Source organism: Grampus griseus, assembly GCF_964374135.1.
Source record: "Grampus griseus genome assembly, chromosome: 10".
Classification (NCBI taxonomy): Eukaryota; Metazoa; Chordata; class Mammalia; order Artiodactyla; family Delphinidae; genus Grampus; species Grampus griseus.
In genome coordinates this window covers 21,702,690-21,716,123 of record NC_139004.1, presented here as the reverse complement: position 1 = coordinate 21,716,123, position 13,434 = coordinate 21,702,690, and positions in this window count along the sequence as shown.

Genomic DNA, 13,434 nt, shown 5'->3' with positions numbered 1-13,434 from the left:
TCAAATGTCTCACTAACAGTTAATTAGGCTCTTTAACTGGCTTATGTGTGCTTGTTAAGTAGGTCAACTATAGGACTCAGGCCAGTTAGACTCTAGGGTCAAGTGGACAGCACATTGGACTTCCTTGTGGTCCAGAGAAAGACTGGCTCCCACTTGTCTGTTTGGAGGAAGATTCCCCTATAGCAGTAGCTTGATGAGTGTCTTGGTACAGAAGGGATTATTTTTAACTTAGAATTGGGACTTTCTACTCAAAATATTTAAAATGCCATTAGCTCAGAGACAAGAAGAAATGCTGACTACATGGCTTACTAAAAAGATCGAGGGTCACCTGAATCTGGAAACAGGCATATTGGGATACTAACTCTACTGTGTGTTATGTCGTAAGTTCAAGAAAGGAAGAAGGAGGAGAGGAAGGAGGAGGAAATGTTTTGGAGGATTGGTAACACAGAGATTGAGGGAACTAGCTGGTATGTGGTGAGATTCAAGTGTAAAACTATTTGTGTCCCATACAAATCTTCATTAACCCACCATGTAAGAGGTTTCAGTAAGCAAGTGGGTACGCTGATCTGCCCTATGGATGTCAGCAACTGTTTTTTCAGCTCAGTGTTTGATCAAGGAACTTTTGAACATGGTGACCATGACTACCATGATAAAGGGTGTGCATACTCTCAAAAAAAGAAAAAAAGGCTTTCTTTCATTAAAGCTAATCAAGACAGCACCACTGTTGAACCACAACAAATCCGAAACCCTAGATATGGTGTAATATCCCAGTGGGAACAGCCAGTCACCTAATGGCAAGTTGATTACATTGGACTCTCTATGACAGAGAGAACAAAATCTTACTTCAAAGCAATAGACATTTGTGTTGGATTTGGGTTGGCTTTCTGTGCCTACCATGCTTCTGTCAGTACTGACTTGATGAAAGCTCTACGCACACCAGCCCCAAATTAGTTGGACATTAAAGTGAAATGATTTTTCTCTCAATCTCTATTATTAATTGGGTACTTGTGAATCCTTTCCTGTCCTTTAATGATGGCTTGACAGATCCCAAGCTTTCTGGTCAATTTTATGTATTAAAGGTCCCATCCAATTTGTTTCTAATTTAAAATTGTGTTATCTATGGAATAAGTTATAGAGCCACAGATTCAAAATACAAAAAGTACAAAAGGGAATACATTGAAACATCTCCCTTTGACTTTTCTCTTCTGTTGAGCTTGACAATGGTATTGCAGTTCTGTAGGAAAATATCCTTATTTTTAAGATTTTTTTTTGGCTGCACTGTGTGGAATGTGGGGTCTTATTTCCCCAACCAGGGATTCAACCTGTGCCCCCTGCATTGAGAGCACAGAGTCTTAACCATTGGACCACAGGGAAGTCCCGGAAAATGTCCTTATTTTTTAGAGATGGGAACTGAAGTGTTCAAGGGTGGTATATCATGATGTCTATAATTTGCTATCAAATACGTCAGCCAGAGAGTATGTGAGAGAGAGTGCAAATATGGCAAAATGAATACTTATAAATGTAGGCGAGTATATGGTGTTCGTTACACATAAACCTTTGGGAGTAACTGTGTTTCAGAATTCAGATTTTTTAAGACTATTAAAAAAAAAATCCGAGTTCAGTTCACTTCGAGATTTGCCTCAGATGAGTTTTAGTGCCAAATTCATGGGGGAAAAAAGTTTTCAGAATTTTATAGATTTTGGAACTGTGGATAAGGGATCCTGGATATGTACTAGTCTCCCTCTCTCCCTCTCCTCCCCCCTCCCCGTCTATTTAAACATTTTCAAATTTAAGAACTATTTAATAAAAATTTCCATCCTACTCCTACCCCCCGTCATCTAATTTCATCCCCTAGAAACAGCCAAAACTTTTGATTTCTTCTGTAGGTTTTCAGAAATATTTTATACATATAGAGGCAAATATTTATTTATAATTTATCTCCATTATTTTACACAAATAGTAGAATATTATGCATAAGCTCTCCATTTTGCTTATTTAATTTAACAATATATCTTGGAGTTTTTCCCATAGCCATAGACATAGATTTACCTCTTTATTTTTGACAGTTGTATAATATTTCATCATGTAGATTTTTTTTTTTTTTAGGCAGTCCTCTATGGATGAACAATTACATTTTTTCCAATTATTTTCTATTTATAAACCGTACTAAATTAAATAGTTTCATACATACATCATCTTACCCATGTATGAGTATATCTCTAGGGTAAATTCCTAGATGTAGAATTTCTGAGTCAAAGAATATATGCACTTATGTATATAGACTACTAAATTGCCCTCAAAAGTATTAATAGTTATGAAAATTTGCAGCTCTCTAATAATATCTGAAAGTGATACCACCCCCAATCTTCAACAAACTTTTTGATCTTTGCCAAAAGAAGAAAAATGGTATATTATTGTAGTATTAATTAGCATTTCTTTAAATATGAACAAAATTGAATAAATTAATATTCATGTACATTTTCTTTCTGTGAAGTTTGTGTTCATACCCTTTCCCTTTTTCCTTTTGTGACGGTCTTTACACTGATTTGCATGATCATTTTATATTAGGGAAATTAGCCCGTTGTGGTAATTTGGAATTTTTCCACTCTAGTTTATGTTCATTTTAGTTACACAGAAATTTTAAATTTTTAAGTAAATTTACTAATCCTTTATGTTTCCTGTGATTTCAAGAAAGGCCTCCCTTGTGCCAAGACTATAAAGGAAAATTCTCATGTGGTTTCTTCTAGGAATTTTATGGTTTTATCTTTTTCCTTTTAAAATTTTTGAACCACCTAGAAACTATTCAGTTGTAAACTGTGAGGTGTGGATTACACTTAATTTTTTTTAGAAGTCTACCCAGATGTCCCAGTACCATTTACTGAATGATCTATCTTTTCTCCACTGACTTGAAATGCCATTTTTATCAAATTCTTAAATATTTGTGCCTACTCTTGGATTTTTCTAGCCTGTTCATACTACAATATTTTATTCATTATAGCTTGTAATATGTTTTAAAACCCAAAAGGCCTGTGTCTTCTTTGTTATTTTTTTCTGAATTTTCCTGACTACCAATGCTTGTTTACTTTTTACATAAACTTTAGAAGCTGTTTATCCAATCTGAAAATGAAATTCTATGTTAATTTTTATTGGCATTATATTAAACACCTAGACTAACATGTCGAGAAAATTGATATGCCTTCCTCTCCATATCTTGATTCAGTCAACAATATTTAAAGTTTTCTTCCTATTGATCTTGTAATTTTCTCTTAAATTTATTTCTCAACAAAACGAAAAGAAAACCTACTGAATGAGAGAAAGCATTTGCAAATGATATGACTGATAATGGGTTAATACCCAAAATATATAAACAGCTCATACAACTCAATATCAACAAACAAACAAACAACCTGATTAAAAAATGAGCAGAAGACCAGAATAGACATTTTTCCAAAGAAGACATACAGATAGCCAACAGGCACATGAAAATATGTTCAACATCTCTAATCATTAGAGAAGTGCAAATCAAAACCACAATGAAATATCACCTCACACCTGTCAGAATGGCTATCATCAAAAAGTCTGTAAATAACAAATGTTAGAGAGGATGTGGAGAAAGGGGAACCCTCATACACTGTTGGTGGGAATGTGCATTGGTGCAGCCACTATGAAAAACAGTATGGAGGTTCCTCAAAAAAATAAAAATAGAACTGCCATATGATCTAGGAATTCCATTCCTGGGTATGTGTCCAGAGAAAATGAAAACACTAATTCAAAAATATACATGCACACCAATGTTCATAGCAGCATTATTTATAATAGCCACGATGTGAAAGCAATCTAAGTGTCAATCAACAGATGAATGGATAAAGAAGATGTGGTATATATACACAATGGAATATTATATTATATTTATATTTATAATATTATCACTTATATGTGGAATCTTAAAAAAAACAAATGAATAAACAAAACTGAAGAAAATTTATTTCTCAACGTTTTATTTCTTTTGTTTCTATTGTAAATGGGGGTCTTTCATGTTGTGTGTGTGTGTGTGAAGGCAATTGATTTCTCTTGTTTATTTTTATAAATATATTTAATTTTATTATGAAATCCTTGGATACCTTCATATAATTTTAACTCTTTCTTTCAAATTCATTTATTTCTCTTGTTAAATGCATTGTCTAGTTCCTCCAGAACAATATAAAATAATACTAGTGAGAATGGACATTTTTCTAACATGTTGCTAGCTAGCTTCAAAGAGAAGGCATAAAATGTTTCCTCTGAAAAGCAGGATGATGTTGATGTTAGTTAGATATGTTTATCACGTTAAGTAAGGAACAATCTATTCTTTTTATTTTAAAATTTTAATATATCAAAATGGATGTTAACATAATAAAATGCCATCCCCACGTGTATTAAATGCATATATGCTGTTTCTCCTTAGATATGCTAATATGGTGAATTGTATTTAAAGCTCTGAAAATTTTAAACAATGTTCATCTCATCTCCACTTTGCCATAGTAAATGATTTACTCTAACGTGCTGCTGGATTCTGCTCCTATTTTATTTAGGATTAAGCATAAATAAGAATAAGAATATGTGGTTTTCTTGTTGGTAATCAGTTTTGGTTTCAAGATCATTATTTGGATTGTTCTCCGCCCCCCGCCACCGCCTTCCAAGACCGAAGATTCTCTTCTTTATCTATACTCTGGAACAGTTTTAAATGCATTGGAATTATCTGTTCTGTAACTAGTTTATTAAAATTCACCTGTGAAACTTATGTCTGATATTTTTTCGGGGGTAGTTTGTTGACAACTTTATGTCTTCAATTGTAACTGGTCTGCTCGGATTTTCTATTTCTTCTAAAGTTGTTTCGGTATATTATATTTTCTAGAAATACATATACATTGCAACCAGGTTCTTAAAACTATTCTGCATAGCGTTGATTAGGGTAGTATCTTTTAGTTTTACCTGCATTTGCGGTTACGAACATTCCGGCCACCACGGGCTGTGCCCGGCGACCGACAGCGTTTCAGGAGCTCACCCCAAAGAGAACAGCGAACCTCAGGATTGAAACTGGAGCGGAAGGGGGCACCGCATCGCCGCATAACACACCATTTCGACAGGCTCGCTCTTCCAGCCAGGTTATTTGAAGACTCGCGGGAACTGGAGATGCAAGAGCATGAAGAAACGAAAGAATTGGACTTGGAGCAAAAAAGCGGACTGAGAGAGCGGAAGGCGGAGGCCGGGGGATTCCGCCGGCGCAGTGGGAGCTCAGGGGCCGCCCGTTCCACCGCAGCCGAGGCCGCTAGCTCATTTCACGTAAACATCACCGTAAACACCGCCAGGTAACTGTCCTGCTGTGTAACGGTTAGCATTATGGGCTTTGAATCTGATGATCGGAGTTCATATCTCGATGCGACTTTTGGGTCTAGTTTTGCATTTGCCTCTCGGGTAAGTGACTTGAAGGAGCTCATTTCTCCCCTTTTTTTGAGTAACACTCCTTTCCGACGTAATGATATATTCATTCAGCTTCAAGGAGTGAGAGTTATATTTCAAAGCGAAGGAGTTCTCAAGCCATCATTTAATGCCTCTTTCTGGGATTCCCAAGTGGGCTGAGCCCGGGAGAGGTCAGAAATGGGCATTTTCTCTTGGAAGTTTACAAACCCTCGGGAGCCGGTGGAAAGGGCGGGAGAGTGACATTTCCTGAGATGGAGACGCCCTCTGGCCTCTGAATCGTCGAGGAAGGGAACCCTCCCTGCCGCCCGCCCTGCCCTGAAGGCCGCTCACGGACGCTCAGCCACCAATTAGGTTTGCCACATTTGTATGTAAAAATTGTTCGTTCTTTATCTGAAACTCAAATTAACTGGGAGTTCTGTTTTACCCGGCAACCCTACCGCCGACCTCCAGCGGGAGGCGCTTTCTTCGCTGCTGGGCGTCCGCGGGAGGAGACCTCGCAATTCGCCGGGATAATTCACGCGAGTCGGCCTTCTGTTCTACCTTCCTCACCACCCACCACGACCCCAACCCTAGCCTGGAAAGGCCTCAAAACCCAGCAGCAGGCAGAGAATGCGAGAGCGTAAGTTCCCTCTGCGGGCCGTTCTCCCGCGCCTCGTCTCTTAGGCCCCTTGGATTGGGGTGAAAAGGAGGAAACCTCGGCCTCCTTCCTCTCCAAAGTCTCCTGAACAACCAAAGTCGAAACAACCGGGGAGTAGTTCCTTGAAGCCGAGGCTCAGGAACCTTGTCTAGATTAAAAGGAAGAAAACCTACTTCAATTGAAAAAGAAAAAAGTGAAGCTGCTGTTATTGGGCTGGGAGGACAGATACAGGTAATGCCAGCTGCAAAGTAAACAGGAAACAATGTTTTCCCCAAGATCATGCCGCAGCTGTAAAATGCCACTACGGCCCCCACTTTGAGTGATAACTGCCTTCTTACGACGCCCCAGACCCGATTGGCTATGTCCACCTATTATTGGGATAACAGCCCTCTCTCTTCATGACCATACCCAATCCCTAGCTAATCCGCGCTTCTTCTAATCCCGCCTCAGAAATAGCCACCAACCCAGACCCGCTCCCCTTAGGGCCTCTTCAGAGTCGTCTAAACTCAATTATTAATAAAAGAGGTTTCTCTCATTTATCTTGTTGAGAGGTATTTCCCGGTTACCTTGGAGTATCCTGTCGCTGCATTAATTCATTACACTGATTTTGTCAGGTTTGGTTCTGGTGATCTTTGGCTGGTGTCTTTACACCACATTAGCTTGCTCTGTGGGTCCTAGCTCTGTAGGCAGAGTAGGGGTTAGAATGATTAATCCTGGCAGAGCAGGGAAAAATCAAGATAGACACTCGTGTTGATGTTGGAATGATGGGAGAAATGTGCACCCTGGGGAGAAAAGATATTACCAAGATGGACAGAAACTAGGTTAACCATGTTTTGAAATAAAACAAAACAAAACTAGAGTTTCAAACTTTAGCATAAATCAGGATTATCCTAAGAGCTTGTTCAAGCACAAATTGTTGGGTCCCAGCCCTGGAGTTTGTACTTCTAACAAGTTTCCAGGTGATAATAATGCTGTTGCTTGGGAGGAACTGCACTTTAGAGAACGACTGAACTAGAGTAATCTCATCAGTTGCATATGATCTAATGCTTCAAATCCAGTGATCTAATTTCAGATCTCTGATTTAGACATATAAAATTTTCATTCTAATAAATCAATCAAATGAGTTCTACCTTAAAACCACACAGCAGCTCAATCTCACCAATATCCCAAATCCATTAAATCTTGAATTTTTAATCAGTCCAGTTTATAAACTGCCACTGATTATCCAGAAAGTCTGTAATAAACCAAAGTCACCAAGTTTATGAGAAATCAGGATTCCTATTTCCTTCCACTGTGGGTGCTTGTGCTTCCATTTAGATGATCTGTGACAATGCTAGTTGAAATAATCCCTCTTACAGGGCTGCAGAAGCAGGTGTGGTCTGGTCTCCTTTCTACTTATTCGATTGGGGGTGCAAATCAGTACAATTCCTATGGAGGAAATGTGGCAACATCTTACAAATGAATACACCCTAGAACACAGCTTATCTCCTTCTAGACATTTATATTATAGCTATAGACACACATACGCAAAATGTTGTATATATTCAGATATAGATATATTTACCTTTTTTTTATAAGTAGAATTATACACATTGTCTTGCACTATGCTCTTTTTCATTTAACAATATATCTTGGTTTCATGTACCCCTGTGTTCAAAGTAGCACTATTCACAATAGCCAAGACATGGAAACAAACTAAATGTCCATCGACAGATGAATAGATAAAGAAGATGTGGTACATATACACAATGAATATTGCTCAGCCATTAAAAAAGAATGAAATAATGCCATTTGCAGCAACATGGATGGAACTAGAGATTATCATACTAAGTGAAGTAAGTCAGAAAGATAAAGACAAATACCATATGATATCACTTATATGTGGAATCTAAAATATGACACAAATGAACTTATCTATGAAACAGAAATGGGCTCACAGACATAGAGAACAGACTTGTGGTTGCCAAGGGGAGGGGTGGTTCGGGAGGGAAAGATTGGGAGTTTGGGGTTAACAGATGCAAACTATTATATATAGAATGGATGACAACAAGGTCCTACTGTATAGCACAGGGAGCTATATTCAAATCCCGTGATAAATCACGATGGAAAAGAACATATATATAAAAAGAATGTGTGTGTGGGTGTATATATATCTGAATCACTTTGCTGTACAGCAGAAATTAACACAATATTGTAAATCAACTATACTTCAATTAAAAAATAATATATCTTGGAGAGCATAATATTATACGTGCATTCTTTTTTTCTGGAATGACACATGAAGGCCAGTATTGGTGACAAAACTTTGGTGTCTAGATTTTTATAGTTTTTGAATCATGTGAATGTAGTACTTACTCCAGAATGGCAATAAATAAATTAAAAAATGAAGAAATACATTATTCTTTTTTTTTTTCCTCCCAAGGTCTAATATGGAAGTCACATGTAGAAACTACACGTTACTAACATTTTTGGGGGGGCGGGGGTGTGTATCGCGCATGGCATGCGGGCAGGATCTTACTTCCCCGACCGGGGATCAAACCCCTGCCCCCTGCAGGGAAAATGCAGTCTTAACCGCTGGACCACCAGGGGAGTCCTATATTTTTATTACCTTTTCTCAGGAGGAAATATTTAGCCCTAACTGAGAATGTTGTATAGCGTGTACTTTTTAGTTTTGTCATGTCTCTAAGAGATACATACTCTTCCTTGTCAAAGACTGGGATACCTAGACAATAATGGTTGCTTTTAAAGTTAAAAGATAATAGACAAAAATTGCATAGAGATAAAATCAGCCCGATAATGCCTTAAATAACCCATAATTTTGTGTACATTACTCTACAGACAATTTTATCAGCTCCTCTAAATTTATTAGGTTTTTCTATGGTCCTCAATTAATTCTTCAATTATTTCCTCAATGGGGAATCCCTGCTAAGCAAAACTTGTAATGGAATGAACATTTTGTGGGAGAATGAAACATGAATCAAGCATATCAGTTAACAAAGTTCACAGCCAGGAAAATGCTACTGAGGAAGTGGAGAATAGGGGGGATTAGAAGGAACTACTCAAGTGAGTGATGAGTAAAGAATTAACTCACCAAAAAGGAACATTCGCTCTTCTTATGCACAGCAAACCGACGAGGATGGGATTCGAACCCACGCGTGCAGAGCACAATGGATTAGCAGTCCATCGCCTTAACCACTCGGCCACCTCGTCACATGTGACTCTCTTTTATTCAGCTTCTTCCTGCAGTACTTCCAGGCGTTTTATAGCAATGCATCTGATCGCTCTTTTCCTGGATTAATCGTCACAACCACAGTGTGAGTCAGGTGTCAAAGTAAATTTCACAACCACCACAAAACTGATGCACAACACTTGGAGTGGTGAATTTACTTGGCAAATACCTTATAACAGGTGGAACTAGGCCTGACACACGTTGTTGGACGCAAGCCAACCCTGGCTGGCCAACTCAGCTCTGCGTGCCGGGGAGACACACACCCGGACGTTCACAGGGTCCCTCCGCCGCTGCATTCCGCATTCGAGGGACTGATTTCCCCACCACCTGATCAGAAATCCCGGGATTCCCGTTTTCTGAGTGGTACAAGAATCCCGGCTCTGCGATTCCTTTCCATTTGCTTTTGTGATATGCCCGCCAGCCTGGAGACGCCCTCATTTGTCTTTTGTTATCCACTTTAGGACTTGGTATTGATCAGTCTATGAAAAATCAGCAACGCATGAGAACATGTTTTGGAAAAAAGTAGACAAGAGAAAGAGCCCCAATGGGAAGATACTTGTATCATAGCGCAAGAGCGGCTTAGCTTGACTACTATTAACGCTGGGAAGGGCCGGTGAGGTGGGTAATCCCTGATGCAGGAGGCAGGGTGCAGTTCCTGGTTGTGGCTCTTTCCTAAGCCCCACTAGGGTGGCCGGACGGAGTAACCCCTAACGTCCCCTGCAGCTCTGACAACCTCTGTGATAAAGTGACCATTAAGAATCCCGGGGGCCGAGGTTCGATCCCTCGTGGGGGAAATAAGATCCCACAAGCCGCACGGCACGGCAAAAAAACAAAAACAAAAGCAAAAAACCTCTCCCACTCGTGAGAGTTTGTGTACTTTTAAATATTTAGTGCAGAATTTTGGAGGTTGAATTGTTCTTTTCTACAAAAATGTTGTTGCCTTTTTCCTCTCTACGAAATCTCTTAGCTCTATTCTCAGCTTTGTTGGGAGGGACTCTTCTTTCTCACCCCAGTTCACCGAATTTCAAAATATCTTCGATCAGCACGAAACCTTTAGAGGTACTTCATCCGCAATACTGAATGAAACAATACTTGTTCCTTTGAGTATTGTTACACTTTGAGTCATCCGCTACCACTCACACTTACTTTTCAGAGACTCAAAAGCAAGCTCATTTCACACCAGTGACTTCAGAACTGTTCCTAGGGAAAGCCTCGGGCGGGGCTGGATTTCTGCTGTTAACTAAGAGCTTCGGTGAAGTTTGACTTAGACCACTCTCGCTACAGCAAGAGGACATGGAATGTATTTGTTTTGGTCTTAATACACCAGTGTCCGTGTAAGCAAACGATAACTATTTTTCACAGATTTAATACCAAATCTAAGCCTTAGAATTAAGCCTCCTAGAAAGGATATTTTCAATTAATTAAAACTTTTGGGTTAATAATCCTACTTTTTAAAAAACCATAAGGTTACGATGAGTATTAAATTAGTTAATATCAGTGAAATGCTTAGAAAATTGTCTTGCACGTGGATGGATCTAGAGACTGTCATACAGAGTGAAGTAAGTCAGAAAGAGAAAAACAAATATTGTATATTAACGCATATATGTGGAACCTAGAAAAATGGTACAGATGAACCGGTCTGCAGGGCAGAAATAGAGACACAGATGTAGAGAACAAATGTATGGACACCAAGGGGGGAAAGCGGCGGGGGCGGGGCTGGGGGTGTGATGAACTGGGAGATTGGGACTGACATGGGACTGACACCCCACCAACTTTGTGCAATGGAATTGTTCTCTTGAGCCTTTAAGATCATTCTAAGAAAATTAACACACTGATCAAAATAAAATAGGACAAAACAAAGGAATCTGAAGAAGCCATTTCCCCCCTGCTAGCCATCCCCATTAAATAAGAAGGGCATATATTTAGAAATTCTATCTCTCTTACATATTGAAGTCTTTATGGATAAAATTATATGATGCCTGGATTTTCTTTAAAATACAGGAGAAAAAGGTCGGAAATATAAATAAATAAATGAATAAATAAATAAATAATATATATATACATATATATAGGGAGAGAGATTGGCAAAAATATTGCTAATTCTTGCAGTTGGGTGATGAATACATTAGGCTACGTCATATCATTTTCTTTATTTTGTGTATTTAAATGTCCATACTAAAAGTTATAATATGTTTAACTTCACTTTATTGCATAAATATTCCCGATGTCATGGTCCCTGCAAGGAAGAATTAATGCAGTGGTCAGGGAGAGTACAAGTAAATAAGCAAGACATATATAACTGCTGACAAGGAAAGGTGAGGGAGGAGTTAATACCCTATTTGTCGGAAACTCCTTATCGAGAACCTAAAGGCATGCAGGTAAAACTGCAAAATTGAAGAGCGTCGCCGTCCACGGGTTGACAGCTGCATGAGAAGTGCTCACCCGCCCGCAGGCCGCAAACCTTTCCACCCGACGGTGAAGACCCCTCGCCAGCAAAGCCCCCGCGCTCTAAGCTTTAGCTTTTACTTTATTCCCTGGAAAGCGCAGACGGTTGTGGAGCACAAGCTGGTGGCGATGCTGCTAAACCGGACATGCTCCTTGTGGGGGGAGGTGGGGACCTCTCTGGAGGTTTACAAAATTTCTGGTTTCTGTCTTCTAAAGTCTTTCATAGCTGGGTAATAATAATAATAATAATGGCAAACTCCTACACAGAGCCTACTTTGCCTAGCACACTCCTAATTGCTTTACATGCATTAATTAAGGGAATCCCATAGGAGATGCAAAGTATTATATATAGAATGGGTAAACAACAAGGTCCTACTGTATAGCATAAGGAACTATATTCAATACCCTGTGATAAACCATAATGGAAAAAAGTGTGTATATGTGTGTGTGTGTGTAGCTGTATCACTTTGCTGTACAGCAGAAATTAACACAACATTGTAAATCAACTATACTTCAATAAAATAAATTAAAAAAAAATTTAAGGCAATCCCAGCACCGTCCTGGTAAGGTGGGGGCCTGCCGAGGGCCTCACGCAGAGTTGCCGGGATGAGGTTTAAACGGGGCAGTCCGTCTCCATAGCCCATGCTGTTAACTACCACGCAGTATTTCAAACGCGAAAATGGCAAATTATTTTCCCCTAAAATTCAATGGAGACGCGATCGTGTTTGATTGAGTGGTTTGTTTTAGGCTTGAGAGGGAAGGGAGAAGGGGAAACCAGTGGTGTCAAAAGTCTTAAAGAGAAACAGAACGCTGGGAAAACCAGAAGTCATTCTTAGGACTTAATCTGCCAAATAACAAACCAAAAGCCGGGAGACAAAGTCTGCTCAGTGCGGAGGTGAAGGCTTCCCTCGATTTTTCTGGAGATTTTTGAAGGATATTGCTCTGGGCTTCGGTTCTCTAGACGGAGAAAGCTGTGATTGTAACTAGCTCTATAACGCGCTCCGCTTGGCTCTTCTTGCCCTGGTCACACTCCCCACTTCTATTCAAATCAGTTGCCCAGAGCCGAACCTTTCCCATCTGAAGGAGAATCCTAGCTAATATTTCAAAACTGCGCCTCTTTGCATCCTGAAGGGAACTGGGGACCAGGTACTGACCACCCTCTCCGAGAAGTATGTGTCCCCAGGCGCACGGAGAAGAAAAGTCAAGGAGGATAACGTGAATTGCAGGGAATTTCGGAGGCAGTGACGTGATTGCAGCCTTTCTCACTCCTTCTGGGATATGCACTTGAGTTTCTGAAATCAGTCTAGGTTGTGAAATCCCAGGAAAGCAGCCCGATCCCTTCCTTTGGCTGTATCCCTCCCGTTCTTTCTGTAGGTATAGTGTTAATAGAGTATCTTGGAATTTCGAAATAGTCAAAGCCGGGAGAGAGGGGACGATAGGGTGGATAATGACCAGGAAAAGGATCCAACAATTTCCCGTGTTAACATCTGGATCCTAGCAGGGCCATCATTTTCATCCACCCAACTAGCTTTCGGAGGTTCCCAAGACCACAGACTTTTCTTTCAAATTGCCCTCCTTCCCTGTTTCCAGGAGACCAGGTATAGGGAAAATCTGGTGGGGAGCGTGGCTGACTTTTCCTCTTACCCGGGAATGCTAATGAGCT